The sequence below is a fragment of the Schistocerca piceifrons genome, chromosome 9, assembly GCF_021461385.2.
Source record: "Schistocerca piceifrons isolate TAMUIC-IGC-003096 chromosome 9, iqSchPice1.1, whole genome shotgun sequence".
Lineage (NCBI taxonomy): Eukaryota > Metazoa > Arthropoda > Insecta > Orthoptera > Acrididae > Schistocerca > Schistocerca piceifrons.
Window position 1 is genome coordinate 89,701,556 of NC_060146.1, and position 17,222 is coordinate 89,718,777.

A 17,222-nucleotide genomic window follows, 5' to 3' on the forward strand; every position below is an offset into this window, starting at 1 on the left:
AAGAAAATGTGACGCATCGACGAAAGAAGTAGCTTACAAAACGCTTGTTCGTCCGATTCTTGAGTATTGCTCATCAGTATGGGACCCTTACCAGGTTGGATTAATAGAAGAGATAGACATGATCCAGCGAAAAGCAGCGCGATTCGTCATGGGGACATTTAGTCAGCGCGAGAGCGTTACGGAGATGCTGAACAAGCTCCAGTGGCGGACACTTCAAGAAAGGCGTTACGCAATAAGGAGAGGTTTATTATCGAAATTACGAGAGAGCACATTCCGGGAAGAGATGGGCAACATATTACTACCGCCCACATATATCTCGCGTAATGATCACAACGAAAAGATCCGAGAAATTAGAGCAAATACGGAGACTTACAAGCAGTCGTTCTTCCCACGCACAATTCGTGAATGAAACAGGGGAGGGGGGATCAGATAGTGGTACAATAAGTACCCTCCGCCACACACCGTAAGGTGGCTCGCGGAGTATAGATGTAGATGTAGATGTAGATGTAGACAATGGCCGGGCGCATAGAGCGCAATCTGTGGCTGCCCTGTTCGGTCGATGGGACTGGGAAGTGCTGTACCGTCCACCATACTCCCCGGCCTTAAGTCCTTGTGACTTTGATTTGATTCCGAAGACGAAGGAACCACTTCGTGGCATTCGCTTGAAGACTGTTCCAGAGATTCGACAGGCAGTAGACCGCTCCATTCGCACCAATAACAGTACAGGCTCTGCTAACGGTATACTACGCCTTCCACGTCGCTGGCAACGGGTTCTACACAACGCTGGTGACTACTCTGAAGGACAGTAACAGGTGCAAACATGTAACACTTTTGTATCGGTTGTGAATAAATACACTCCCGGAAATTGAAATAAGAACACCGTGAATTCATTGTCCCAGGAAGGGGAAACTTTATTGACACATTCCTGGGGTCAGATACATCACATGATCACACTGTCAGAACCACAGGCACATAGACACAGGCAATAGAGCATGCACAATGTCGGCACTAGTACAGTGTATATCCACCTCACGCAGCAATGCAGGCTGCTATTCTCCCATGGAGACGATCGTAGAGATGCTGGATGTAGTCCTGTGAAACGGCTTGCCATGCCATTTCCACCTGGCGCCTCAGTTGGACCAGCGTTCGTGCTGGACGTGCAGACCGCGTGAGACGACGCTTCATCCAGTCCCAAACATGCTCAATGGGGGACAGATCCGGAGATCTTGCTGGCCAGGGTAGTTGACTTACACCTTCTAGAGCACGTTGGGTGGCACGGGATACATGCGGACGTGCATTGTCCTGTTGGAACAGCAAGTTCCCTTGCCGGTCTAGGAATGGTAGAACGATGGGTTCGATGACGGTTTGGATGTACCGTGCACTATTCAGTGTCCCCTCGATGATCACCAGTGGTGTACGGCCAGTGTAGGAGATCGCTCCCCACACCATGATGCCGGGTGTTGGCCCTGTGTGCCTCGGTCGTATGCAGTCCTGATTGTGGCGCTCACCTGCACGGCGCCAAACACGCATACGACCATCATTGGCACCAAGGCAGAAGCGACTCTCATCGCTGAAGACGACACGTCTCCATTCGTCCCTCCATTCACGCCTGTCGCGACATTACTGGCGGCAGGCTGCACGATGTTGGGGCGTGAGCGGAAGACGGCCTAACGGTGTGCGGGACCGTAGCCCAGCTTCATGGAGACGGTTGCGAATGGTCCTCGCCGACACCCCAGGAGCAACAGTGTCCCTAATTTGCTGTGAAATGGCGGTGCGGTCCCCTACGGCACTGCGTAGGATCCTACGGTCTTGGCGTGCATCCGTGCGTCGCTGCGGTCCGGTCCCAGGTCGACGGGCACGTGCACCTTCCGCCGACCACTGGCGACAACATCGATGTACTGTGGAGACCTCACGCCCCACGTGTTGAGCAATTCGGCGGTACGTCCACCCGGCCTCCCGCATGCCCACTATACGCCCTCGCTCAAAGTCCGTCAACTGCACATACGGTTCACGTCCACGCTGTCGCGGCATGCTACCAGTGTTAAAGACTGCGATGGAGCTCCGTATGCCACGGCAAACTGGCTGACACTGACGGCGGCGGTGCACAAATGCTGCGCAGCTAGCGCCATTCGACGGCCAACACCGCGGTTCCTGGTGTGTCCGCTGTGCCGTGCGTGTGATCATTGCTTGTACAGCCCTCTCGCAGTGTCCGGAGCAAGTATGGTGGGTCTGACACACCGGTGTCAATGTGTTCTTTTTTCCATTTCCAGGAGTGTAGTTGCCACCGTTTAAGTTCTAACCCTTGTAGCTGTACGTCTTGCACAGCACGTTGACTTACGTGGGCAATGTGTGGGCGAGTCGGAGCAACACGTCACCTTCCTGTTGCAACAACGGCAAAGGAATTTGTGTAATAACATTCTGCACATAGTATGCGCTGGTTGGTGTCCCTTAGAGAAATATCAAAGGTGAACGGGACTTGAAGATTATTGCACCCCACCAGGTCTCGCCAGATCTACGTCGTACGCGCAAACCACTATCACTTGCGTGCAGGCAGAAGCTGCTTTCACCACTCTGATGGCACCAGCCGAACCTTGCACGTCGTTGCTGTGGGGTGGGTGAGAAACGGGCCAGAGTTGTGCGTGCCCGTAGCCCCACTGCTAATAAACGGTTCCCAACAATTCATGTCTATACAACTGGACTCGAGAGCCCTCTTATCTGTTCTACCGTAGGTGTACGATCTGTCACAACTGCCCTTATAGTACAACGATCTTGGTAGACGTCCAGAGCATCGTCTAATGGTGTGAGAATATTCGCATGACCACTGAAACCAACATTGTTGCGCAACTGACGCAGCACGTCCAACTTCTACATCTACATCTACATTTATACTCCGCAAGCCACCCAACGGTGTGTGGCGGACGGCTCTTTACGTGCCACTGTCATTACATCCCTTTTCTGTTCCACTCGCGTATGATTCGCGGGAAGAACGACTGCCGGAAAGCCTCCGTGCGCGCTCATATCTCTATAATTTTACATTCGTAATCTCCTCGGGAGGTATATGTAGGGGGAAGCAATATATTCGATACCTCTTCTAGAAACGCACCCTCTCGAAACCTGGACAGCAAGCTACACCGCGATGCAGAGCGCATCTCTTGCAGAGTCTGCCACTTGAGTTTGTTAAACATCTCCGTAACGCTATCACGCTTACCAAATAACCCTGTGACGAAACGCGCCGCTCTTCTTTGGATCTTCTCTATCTCCTCCGTCAACCCGACCTGGTACGGATCCCACACTGATGAGCAGTACTCAAGTATAGGTCGAACGACTGTTTTGTAAGCCACCTCCTTTGTTGATGGACTACATTTTCTAAGGACTCTCCCAATGAATCTCAACCTGGCACCCGCCTTACCAACAATTAATTTTATATGATCATTCCAGTTCAAATCGTTCCGTACGCATGCTCCCAGATATTTTACAGAAGTAACTGCTACCAGTGTTTGTTCCGCTATCATATAATCATACAATAAAGGATCCTTCTTTCTACGTATTCGCGATACATTACATTTGTCTATGTTAAGGGTCAGTTGCCACTCCCTGCACCAAGTGCCTATCCGCTGCAGATCTTCCTGCATTTCGCTGCAATTTTCTAATGCTGCAACTTCTCTGTATACTACAGCACCATCCGCGAAAAGCCGTATGGAACTTCCGACACTATCTAATATATCATTTGTGGAAATTCTCCGAAAGTACCATCCCACCACTCGGAGGGCCTCAGTTTGACCGCCTTCGAACTCGCTCATTTCGCTGTAAGAAGCACGGGTGCGTCTCCATGGAATGGTTGTGTGCTTCCTTCACGCGTTTGCACTACACTGACCCTTCTGGCACTGAGCGTTCCCTATTAAAGGGTAGACACAGATGGCGCCCAGGTAGCTATGCCATCTGTGGTGTCACCGCCAGACACCACATTTGCTAGGTGGTAGCCTTTAAATCGGCCGCGGTCCGTTAGTATACATCGGACCCGCGTGTCGCCGCTATCAGTGATTGCAGACCGAGCGCCGCCACACGGCAGGTCTAGAGGGACTTCCTAGCACTCGCCCCAGTTGTACAGCCGACTTTGCTAGCGATGGTTCACTGACAAAATGCGCTCTCATTTTCCGAGACGATAGTTAGCATAGCTTTCTGCTACGTCATTTGCTAAGACCTAGCAAGGCGCCATTACCAGTTACTATTGATGCTGTAAAACATGTACGGAGCGATGTTCACCAATTACGGATTAAAGTTAAGTATTCCAGCAGCTACGTACGTTTTTTGTTAGTCTCATTTCCTTGACCTGTTCCAGACCTCACGCCAGCCTGCGTGAGCTAAAACGCGTGCCTTTCGGCTTCCTCTCATAGTGGGTTGGCTGTCTTGCCAATCCACAACACCATCACGCAATCTGTTGGCGGACGCGCTGAAATTATTATCAGTACCCGGACTGCCCCGAGCTGGCACATCCCGCATCAAATCAAAGTCGCACGCCAGAAAATGACACACTGGACTCGCATTCGAGTTCACTCTTAATCGTATTGATGCTTATGTTCCACTTCGCTGCCCAATCCTCTAGGTCTGAACACGCCTCCTGCACGCGTCAGTGTATGAAGAGCGGTCACCGACTTCTCGTAAGGAGGGCGGCGTCGTCCGTATAAACCGCCCGAAAAGTCCGAAGTGTCCTGAGTAGTTCCGAGGTGTATAGCGAGCAGAGAACTGGCTCAAGGACAGATCGTTGCTGCTCACCTTTCTCGACTCGTCGGACAGTTGAGACAGCCCTATCTGCTTCGGCAACGAACGTCCTCCCTCGGAGATAACTTTCCTACTGGCTATGAAACCCAAAGGTGAAGAGTTTTTACGGTAAGCCTGGATGCCAAACCCTGTTAAACGCTCGTTACACATCCGAAAAAGAGGGCACCGCAATATTCCATGTAGTTAAAGGCGCTCATGATTTCAACCACTCGAAGGAGTTGGAGTGTGTTTGAGTGTCCTTCTCTGGACCCAAACTGTTCCAGAGGTAGAAGGCCATGATCCTTAATTGTCTGTGAGATCTGCAGCAGAAGGATTGGTTCAGAGACCTTCCTGTGAAGGCGGAGTAAGCTAATAGGCCGGCAGTTCTCATGATCTGCTCTACTTTTTCCTAGATAGTGTTTCCCCGGTGAGGGTAGGTCTTGTTGCGAATGATGCAAATGATGCGAGTGAACACATCCGCAACCACGGGGCTAGCCTCCCTCGGTAGCGCCCCCAGGTACTGGATAACATACGCCTCTATAACCTTATATCACAGCACGACGGTGCGCCGGGCCGTCACCTCGCCAGATGGCGTGCTCTCGTTCCTAGGCAACGGTCGAAGACATCCAAAGCAGACCCACAGCTATCGACATACCACATGCACGACAGAAAACAAGTGCGCGGAAGGCTCAAAAGTGTCATTTCTTTTCTCCTCCTTCTGTATTTCTTTCAATTACCTTCTGTACTAAAGTGTACCAGATCTTTCTGTGTATGCTTATGTTTCTTTGAGCTACATTACTTAGCAGTGACACATTAAGCGAAAGTTACTTTCCTCAAGTTTTTCACCCTGTGTATGTACGATGGGAGTTCAATAAGTAACGCAACACATGTTTTTCTCGATCAGTTTCGGAAGAATGTGGAATTTGTTGTGGAACATCGTGGAATATCCCCGCTTCAACCCTTACAGTTTCATGAAGGTCCGATAGGTGGCGGCACAGTACGTGGCCTTCAAAATGGCGTCTGTAAGCGAGGTACATTTCAAGCAGAGAGCTGTTATATATATATATATATATATATAGGGTGAGTCACCTAACATTACCGCTGGCTATATTTCGTAAACCACATCAAATACTGACGAATCGATTCCACAGACCGAACGTGAGGAGAGGGGCTAGTGTAACTGGTTAATACAAGCCATAAAAAATGCATGGAAGTATGTTTCTTAACTCAAACCTACGTTGTTTTAAATGGAACCCCGTTAGTTTTGTTAGCACATATATATATACTCCTGGAAATTGAAATAAGAACACCGTGAATTCATTGTCCCAGGAAGGGGAAACTTTATTGACACATTCCTGGGGTCAGATACATCACATGATCACACTGACAGAACCACAGGCACATAGACACAGGCAACAGAGCATGCACAATGTCGACACTAGTACAGTGTATATCCACCTTTCGCAGCAATGCAGGCTGCTATTCTCCCATGGAGACGATCGTAGAGATGCTGGATGTAGTCCTGTGGAACGGCTTGCCATGCCATTTCCACCTGGCGCCTCAGTTGGACCAGCGTTCGTGCTGGACGTGCAGACCGCGTGAGACGACGCTTCATCCAGTCCCAAACATGCTCAATGGGGGACAGATCCGGAGATCTTGCTGGCCAGGGTAGTTGACTTACACCTTCTAGAGCACGTTGGGTGGCACGGGATACATGCGGACGTGCATTGTCCTGTTGGAACAGCAAGTTCCCTTGCCGGTCTAGGAATGGTAGAACGATGGGTTCGATGATGGTTTGGATGTACCGTGCACTATTCAGTGTCCCCTCTACGATCAGCAGTGGTGTACGGCCAGTGTAGGAGATCGCTCCCCACACCATGATGCCGGGTGTTGGCCCTGTGTGCCTCGGTCGTATGCAGTCCTGATTGTGGCGCTCACCTGCACGGCGCCAAACGCGCATACGACCATCATTGGCACCAAGGCAGAAGCGACTCTCATCGCTGAAGACGACACGTCTCCATTCGTCCCTCCATTCACGCCTGTCGCGACACCACTGGAGGCGGGCTGCACGATGTTGGGGCGTGAGCGGAAGACGGCCTAACGGTGTGCGGGACCGTAGCCCAGCTTCATGGAGACGGTTGCGAATGGTCCTCGCCGATACCCCAGGAGCAGCAGTGTCCCTAATTTGCTGGGAAGTGGCGGTGCGGTCCCCTACGGCACTGCGTAGGATCCTACGGTCTTGGCGTGCATCCGTGCGTCGCTGCGGTCCGGTCCCAGGTCGACGGGCACGTGCACCTTCCGCCGACCACTGGCGACAACATCGATGTACTGTGGAGACCTCACGCCCCACGTGTTGAGCAATTCGGCGGTACGTCCACCCGGCCTCCCGCATGCCCACTATACGCCCTCGCTCAAAGTCCGTCAACTGCACATACGGTTCACGTCCACGCTGTCGCGGCATGCTACCAGTGTTAAAGACTGCGATGGAGCTCCGTATGCCACGGCAAACTGGCCGACACTGACGGCGGCGGTGCACAAATGCTGCGCAGCTAGCGCCAATCGACGGCCAACACCGCTGTTCCTGGTGTGTCCGCTGTACCGTGCGTGTGATCATTGCTTGTACAGCCCTCTCGCAGTGTCCGGAGCAAGTATGGTGGGTCTGACACACCGGTGTCAATGTGTTCTTTTTTCCATTTCCAGGAGTGTATATATATATATATGTGTGTGTGTGTCTGTATTTGGCGGAAAACCAGAGCATCGCAGATATTCATAGGAGCCTGCAGTAATCTGCAGAGACCTGACGAGGTGAGTTGTTGGGCGAGGCGCATGCTCATCGCAGCAAAATCACGCAAACCTGTCCCATCTCCCGTATGCCGTCCGACCGCACACATCTGTGACGTCAGGAAGCTGAAGAAACGACTTCAGTGTGTTCTCCATGACAAAGCAAGGGCTGACTCGAGTCTGTGCACCCAAGAGGAGCTCACAAAACTGCACTGGACTGCTCTTCCTCATCTACCCTACACCCTGGATCTCGCACCTTCTGACTCCCGCCTGTTTCGTCCAATGAAGAATGCTCTCTGCTGGGAGCAATACGTAGATAATGGGGAGGTTATTGATGCACCATGACCCTGGCCCCGACGTGGACCAAAGGAAAGGTAAGCTATGGGTGTACGGGCCCTCCCTATAAGGCTGCGTAAGGCCATCGCATTGAACGGAGATTATGTTAAAAAATAGGATTTTGCAACCAAAAGAGTGCTGAATGACATGATGTACTAGAATCCTGAACAAAACTAACGTGCTTTCTGAAAAAAAAAGTGCTGCATTATTTATCGAATGTCCCTCGTAGATAGGTACCAGTGACCAGCCGATCAAACTGGACAGCGGATCCTTTATCTATGCAGCACCATCGTCAGTATCAATGGCAGTGCTAAGAGCGTCTTATTATAATAATAATTATTCAGTACCCTACCTTGAAAAAAATAGTTGATGCTTACGATTTGTGCAGCAGGGAGGTAAAGAGAGACTTTAATGCAATAATAAATAGATATTTTCTCACATTGCGCAAATGCAAAATTTCTGTGAGTCAAGCTTGATCATACCCTAATATACTGGGTGCTTATAAATTAGTTTAGAGAAGTAGCCGTTGACTCTGAAAAAAGCAAATAACTTACAGAAATGTTTGATGCGGCACTGAATGCAGTATACCTACAAGTTTTATTTACAAACATTTAATGCAGCTACATTTCTAATACGACAAGTGTCCCATTTGCAATCAGTTTCCTGCCAAATCCTATGAAGCGAGTCCTGATGTACAGTGGCAGCTGCTTGTGTTATCCTTTGTCGCAATTCGTCGACGTTTCCCGTTAAGTGGAAGCACAAGCAGTCTGTCTTTAATGTGACCCCATACACACAAGTCCACTTCGGTTAAATCACGTGATCGTGATGGGCAGGATATTGTTCTACCACGTCCAGTCCAAGTCGTTACAATCCTACAGAGATACGCGACAACTTCACGATGATAATGTGGTGGCGCTCCGTTTTGCTGGGAAATAAATTCTGTGCCCGTATCCTGTTGTAATTGAGGATGTCCAGGTATGGTATGCCAGTTACAGATGACTCGGAAAAAAGGGATGGACCGTAAATCTTCTTACAGCTTACAGCGAAAAAAAAAGATTTACCTTATGCGAGTCCCGTATGAGTTCGATTGCGTGACACGATTTCTGCTCGACCCTTATACGAACATTATGCCGATTCACTTTAACGCATGTATGGAAGGTCGCTCCGTCACCGAACACAGTTTTATGAAGGAAATCGTCTTCAGTCTGCATTTTGTTACACAAAACTCAGCTCGTATTTCTTTGTCACTCTCCCTTAAAGCTTGCACCAGTTCCACTTTGTAGGGTTTGAATGATAGGCGTTTCCGTTGTACCTTCCACACTGTAACAGCTTGCGTATTGAATTGTAAGCTGGCATGTCTCGTCGATTAACCCAGACAACGAGTGTAAGACAGCCGAACTTGTTCAATTGCTGCATCAAGGACTGCTGCCCGACCCGGACCCGGCGTGTGATACACGGACAGTTTCAGTGAAACGACTGTATCCATTAATAACAGTTTGTCTTTGACGTGGTGGCTTGCGATATTTAGTCCTGATTGTCTCTGAACTGTACTAGCTGGTTTGGATTCATCAAATTGAAAGACGATTACAGTTAATGAAGTAACAGATCCAAGCAGTGGATACCAAATGAAAAAGCTACTCCTTATGTTTTGATCTAGACTGCCATAAAAATGCGAAGGAACTGTTAATCAGAACTCAGGGAGAAGTTGTACTCTAATTCACAATCGATTTATTGATCTTAAACAAGACAACAAAATTATTGGCTCAAATGGTTCCAATGGCGCCGAGCACTATGGGACTTAACATCTGTGGCCATCAGTCCCCTAGAACTTAGAACTACTTAAACCTAACTAACCTAAGGACATCACACACATCCATGCCCGAGGCAGGATTCGAACCTGCGACCGTAGCGGTCACGCGGTTCCTGACTGAAGCGCCTAGAACCGCAAGGCAAACAACAAAATTATTAAAGGAACATCATACAAAAATATTTATTTAACAAAAGCCTTACTAAAATGGGATCTATGGTGGACAAAGTGATCTGCTGGGGATCGACACATGACACTAACCAGAACACTACTCGCTCTGTCTGACTCCATACACGTGACTCCAGGTTATGGCATCCAACTACGCCACCACCAAGCATCTTCATTCTACCATACAAAAAAAAGTAAAAATTATGGTTCGAAAGAACTGGGTGCTGAGAAATAGATATTATAGCCCTATTTTTCAGCAGCGAATACTTTACCATCATACTGGTCAAGGCGGCACACTACGATGCGTTCGGCGACTGAAGTCATGGACGGTGGCAATCTGTTATTAAATGCGCGTTCCCGAAAAATGCAAGTACGCGGTCTCGCGTTCGGTTAATTGAGAACGCATGTACTTCCCTAGGAGCCACTGAAACCCCGTCGGATTCCAGTGTGCAGGTGGACCCGTCTGTTGGTCTGCCAAACCAGTTTGACTCCGTGCCACGACTGTGTGAGTCGGAATACGTCAAACGTTTAGACGGGTGACTCAAGTCAAATAAGTAAACCCACGCATCACTCGTTGTGACAGTGATGATATAAGCAGTAACTCTGACGGTTCAGAAGGTGACTGGCACAGGCTCTAAGTTGCGCCCTAGTAAAAGACACAAGTCTCACCATTTAGGTAGAGACCTGCAGTTCTTTACTAGCAAAGCGCCAGTACAAGAGACTCGTACATGAGTCACGATCTCCCTCTCTCTGTCTTGCCTCCTCAGCTCGGTTCCAAAATCACAGTTCTCTTTTTTGACTTCCCCTAATTTCGCACAAGCCAATCAAGAGCTGGAGCCCGGCATTCTAAGGTCAGTGAATGGTCTTTGCACTGCAAACCGATTTGACTTAAAGTTAATTGGCAGAAAATGGAAAAAAAATTTAGCTTCGTGGCCTCTTTCCCACACGTTTGCCATGTCTTTTGTTAACACAATACAGAGTGGAAGCACAGCCCTCCATAAACAGCTTGTTATCTCCACTGTTGCGTCGATTTCAAAGTTTGTAAAGAACGGCCATAAACTGGAATTGACAAAAGATGTTTTGAGACAGAGTCTGAACGTCTGGGCACCAGTTTTCCTGTCCCACGGACATTTACAGAACGTTTACATTTCTTTTGGCGGCTTGGTCGCTAACAAGGCCTACAATGCGCTGTCGGCGACTTTTCGGCGCTAGGCAGTATACCTGTATGTCTGGCCCCATCCATGGCGCCAAGCTAATGTGTTCTCTGCACAATACGACCACGGCACGGGGCCATCTGGAAATGTCTCTTCATCGTTCTCCAGAAAAAACGCTCTTTGTTTCCCTACCAACACCGTGCTTTTACTGCAGTCGTTTAAGTAGGCGTTCCTTTGAATGCAGGTAAAGCTTACCATATCTCTTTCCGTAGAGCACGCAAACAAGACCATAAACTGCTGCCCACCATTTATCGCAATGTATGAAGTCAAATCGCTGTAGATCGTATTCCCTACACCAAATCAGAAGTGAGAGTGCCCTGCAATCTCTCAAAACAACAAACAACACTGCACACGCTCTGCACCGTTATAAGACTCCATGATGACCACTGGAATAACTCATTCGCGCATCTCATCTAGCGGGAACGTCGGGAAGTAACAGTGTTAGGCAGGAATAAAACTTCAAGATATACTGCAATCAGTGCTGTATCAAACATTTCTAAGCTATTTACTCTTTTCGCAATTAAAAGTTACTTTTGTATAATTTATAAAAACCTGTATGAAGTACAGTGTGTGAGCACTAAACTGGAAGTATGCGCCCTGAGCAACATAATACGAAAGCTGTCAGACAAATGATGAAGAGCACAACCGAGACCCTTTGTACGTCTGCTCTGTCACTTTGTTTTTCCACTGTGGAGTATGCGGCCACTATATGGCGAAACTCTACAAGCTGATCTAGTCCTGAACGAGATAGGGCATGTCATCACAGGATGTCTTCCCCCTACTCCTCCAAATCAAATATGACAGCTTATGGACATAGCTCCCCCAGAAGTAAAGAGAAGGAAGGCTGCAGCGAGTGAAAATAAAAAGTAACAGACAGATCCCAGACAGCCAGCATTTGGACGTATCAGCTGAAGCAACCCTGTTATCAACAAACAAGTATCAAATAGAATTGTGCTTAACCGTGCTGGAACTCTTCTCCAAAACGCCCTTGGAACAGTGCAACGACAAGCTTTCTGGGGGTTTCGAACTCCCGTTCAAGACTTGAAAAGTCCTGAATCACTGTAAGGATGGGCGTATTACGTTTTTAAAGAAAATGTTAAAAAAATGTTACATTAATACCGATAAGCGCTGTGAATGTTGCGAAGAACAGGATCCACCACACTTGCTAATCTGCTGAAAATATGGACGAACAGTGCACCTCGTGCAAACTGGTTACTGGAAATAGCAAGGCTATATGGGTTGCTATTTTCTGGATTTTTTTTGGATTCCGAAAACGAGGAGAACTTGGTGGACACCACTTTCATTCCCATATGATATATGTTTATATGTTTTTATTGCGCTGATTTGGTTATGTTAACTAAATTTATTTTACTACTGTAAATTAAAATTTTCCTCCACAATTTTATTGTGCCTTTTTTATGATGTTTTGGACAAGAATAAATATGTAGAATATGCTGTCTGACGTAACAAAGAGTGACACGATGTAACAAATGTTGTTTTCTGCGCCCACAGGACCATCATTCGCGCCATCGAGCCGCACCACTCAACGATGCAATCACGCGAACACCGGGAGCGCACTCGCTTGCTCGAGTCACAACTGAAACCAGCGTGGCTGGCAAGTATCACTTCACAATAATCTGTGTTCAAAGAGTAGGGATCCGTTATCGAACGAGAAATTTCGATACTTCGCTCATAAGCAGCAACGCAAGAAAACTACTGTACTTACACAAGTATTGAAAAAATTATCGACAGCAAATGGCGTCCGTATTTACCTTTGATAAACAGATTAGACTGTATACTCTCTATTTGCTCCATACTTTCCAACTCTGCTTTTAAAATCTGTCTATAGTAGAGAGCCACATACAACTGTCTAACATGCGCAGCCAAAGTCGTTGAAATTCATGATGAATTACAATAAAAGCGCAAACAGCTGTTAATTGATGATTCATTCACACCACCGGGTCCGCTGCGTTCAAGCAGTGTCTTCAGCTGATTCTACATAGAAAGGAAAGCATCCTTGTAGCCTACATAATCCAAACATTAAGGACACCCAGTAAAAGCAAACCTTAACAAAGCGTACTCACTGCAGCGTCACGAAGACACTGGGTGTATCTCCGTGTGTTGATCTATATGACACTGATGTAAGTTTTTCTTAATTGTATAGGTTGCAAGGATGCTTTAGCTTTTATATAACATCACCTGAAAACGCTGCATTAATGCAGCAAAACGGGCCGTGTGAATAAGTGATTAATAAACAGTTTTTTGCGGTTTTACTTAGGTTCAATTTACAATTATAGGGACTGACAGTCGCTTTTCGCAAATCTTAAATAGAATAAGACAGCCATTAAATCAAGCTATCTCCTTGTTTTCGTTATAGATTACAATTTAAAAAAAAACTGCAGCTTCAAATATGAAATTACAGAACAGGCTATCAGAAAATCAAACAATAATATCGAAAAGTTCCTAAAATAAATCTTACCTAAACTTCTCATCCTCCACCGTTCAGTCACTCAAAAACTGTCCATAGCTCTCAAATTTACTGAAGTATTAAAGTGAATTTTTCCTGACAGTCAAGTTTGCAGCGGCAAACGTGCATGGCTGCGGTATTACACTGAACCGTCAAAGAAACTGGCATAGGCATGCGTGTTCAAATATATAGATATGTAAACAGGCAGTTGTTAGATCGGTTACTGCTGATACAATGGCAGGTTATCAGGATTTAATTGAGTTTGAACGTGGTGTTATAGTCGTCGCACGAGCAATGGGACCCAGCGCCTCTGAGGTAGCGATGAAGTGGGATTTTCCAGTCCGACCGTTTCACGAGTGTACCGTGAATATCAGGAATCCGGTAAAACATCAAATCTCCGACATCGCTGGGCCATCAAGTGTAGCGTCCGAACCATTCAACGAAATATCTCCGACATGGGCTTTCGGAGCCGAAGGACCACTCGTGTACCCTTGATTACTGCACGACAAAAAACCTTTACGTCTCGCCTGGGCCCGTCAACACCGATATTGGACTGTTGATGATTGGAAACATGTTGCCTGGTCGGATGAGTCTCATTTCAAATATTGAGCGGAAGGACCTCATGAATCCATGGACGCTGCATGTCAGCAGGGGACTGTTAAAGCTGGTGGAGGCTCTGTAATGGTGTGGGCGTGTACAGTTGGAGAGGACTACTGATACGACTAGACAGGACTCAGACAGGTGAGACGTATGTAAGCATCCAGTCTGATCATCTGCATCCATTCATGTCCACTGTGCATTGCGACGGATTTGGGAAGTTCCTGCAGGACAATTCGATACCTCAGACGTCCAGAATTGCAACGGAGTGTCTCCAGGAACACTCTTCTGAGTTTAAACACTTCCGCTGGCCACTAGACTCCCCAGACATGAACATTATTGAGCATATCTGGGATGCCTTGCAACGTGCTGTTCAGAAGAGATCTCCACCCCCTCATACTCCTACGCATTTATGGATAGCCCTCCAGGATTCATGGTGTCAGTTTCTTCCAGTATTACTTCAGACATTAGTCGAGTCTATGCCACGTTGTGTTGCGGCATTTCTGAGTGGTCGGTGGACCTTAGACGATATTAGGCAGATGTACCAGTTTCTTTAGCTCTTCAGTGTATTTCGTAGCGCAGCTGTTTGATACCGAAACGTTTGAAACACGATTGTCTCAACACTACAATTTTCCATCCATGTCGTCATGTATTTGTATCAACAAATATGTAAAGCTCTATTCATTCTCTTACTTTCTTGCTGAGTACGTAAGTTTACTTTTCTGTTGTGGTGCGGTGTTTCCTTGCATGCTTTCTGATGATTAAAGTGTTTCTGGAAAACTTCTAATTTTTTAAACGAATATTTCACCTCACATCATTATTATCCAAGTTATTATTATCAGAGTTCTGCCAAGTTTCGCTTTCGGTAATCAGCATTCTCCTGATGACACAATAATTATTGCACTTCCAGCGTCTTAAACAACAATAGGGAAACAAACAGGAAAGGCGAATAGTGAAAACTTGGGAATTCCAAGTGTACGAACTGCGAACGGAACGTTGCCAAGTTTAGCGATCTTACCCAAATGTTTTTGCATACTCTGTCGCAGGCACGCACACCGCTCATTCTACGGGGTGTTCAAAAAGCCTCTCCGCAGTGCCGTATGATTGTTAGCCGCGCGTGCCGTATGCCGCAGTGAATATACCGAAATGAAACTCAGTGAAATACAAGTTATTAATTTATTGAATATTCATTTTTGCGTACAGATTTTCAGATTAAATGTTGAAAGTGTCCCCCCTGTTGTTGAATACACAGCTCAATTCGTCTAATCATACGGCACGCGTGGCTAACGATCATACGGCACTGCGGAGAGACTTTTTGAACAGCCCGTATTATTGGCCTGTTGTGTTGATGATCGCGCGTTGCATTGTTGAAAGTGTTGGAACAGTTCTTCGGTCACAAATTTGAGTAAATAATGTGGTGTCACCACCAGACACCACACTTGCTAGGCGGTAGCCTTTAAATCGGCCGCGGTCCGTTAGTATACGTCGGACCCGTGTGTCGCCACTGTCAGTGATTGCAGACCGAGCGCCGCCACACGGCAGGTCTAGAGAGACGTCCTAGTACTCGCCCCAGTGGTACAGCCGACTTTGCTAGCGATGGTTCACCGACAAATTACGCTCTTATTTGCCGAGACGATAGTTAGCATAGCCTTCAGCTACGTCATTTGCTACGACCTAGCAAGGCGCCATTATCATTTGCTATTTATCTTGTGATACATGTACCGTCAGACCGATGTTCACCAATTATGAATTAAAGTTAAGTATTCCAGTAGTTACTTACGTTCTTTGCTACTATAAATTCCCTTACCTGTTCCAGACCTCACGCCAGCCTGCGTGAGCTTAAACGCGTGCCTTTCGGCTACCAGTCTCAGTGGATTGGCTGTCTTACCAGTCCACAACAAATAATACGAATTTGTTAAATTATTACTAGGATAAATCAATACGATACCAGCAATGAAATATTTATACGAACAAAAGTTTGAATTGGGAAGTATCGAGCAAAAAAAAAAAAACGATTTAAGTATCGAGAAAAAATCGCTCGGTACCAAAAGTCTTGATCTGTGTTCGTCTCTTCAGGAGGCGTAACACTAAGTACGCTGAAGGAAAAAAATCACAACACAAAAAAATAATTAATGAATAATTAATGTAGAGTAATGAAATTTCTGGAATACCTTTGTCTAGGTACGGTATTTAAAAGAGTAACGTTGCAGAATCACATCTTAATGAACGCGCGAGGCACGACGTTGCAAATGTGCGATGTTGGTACATTAATAAATGGTTTAGCCGCCAGAATGTCGAATGCAAGCATGCAGTAGTGCATCCATTGTGTTGTATAAGTGCCGGATGTCAGTTTTTGGAATAGAGTTCCATACCAGTTAGTCGCTTCGCTCAATACAGGGACAGTTAAGGCTGTTTGTGGATGGGGCTGGAGTTGTCGTCCGATGATGTTCCGCGGAGAGAGATCTGGTGCTCTAGCGGCCCAAGACAACATGTCGACAATCTGTAGAGCATGTTGGGTTACAAAGGCAGTATGTGGGCGAGCGTTATCCTGCTGGAAAACACCCCGTGCAACGCTGTCCATGAATGGCAGCAGAACAGGTCGAGTCAACAGACTGACTTACGAATTTGTTGTCAGGGTACGTGGGATAACCACCGGAGAGATCCTGCCGTCATGTTGTTGTGGTCTTCAGTCCAGAGACTGGTTTGATGCAGCTCTCCATGCTACTCTATCCTGTGCAAGCTTCTTCATCTCCCAATACGTACTGCAGCCTACATCCTTTTGAATCTGTTTAGTATATTCATCTCTTGGTCTCCCTCTACAATTTTTAACTAAATTGGTGATCCCTTGATGCCTCAGAACATGTCCTACCAAACAATCCCTTCTTCTTGTCAAATTGTGCCACAAACTCCTCTTCTTCCCAATCCTATTTAATACTTCTTCACTAGTTACGTGATCTACCCATCTAATTTTCAGCATTCTTCTGTAGCACCACATTTTAAAGGCTTCTATTCTCTTCTTTTCCAAACTATTTATCGTCCACGTTTCACTTCCATACGTGGCTACACTCATACAAATACTTTCAGAAACGTTTTC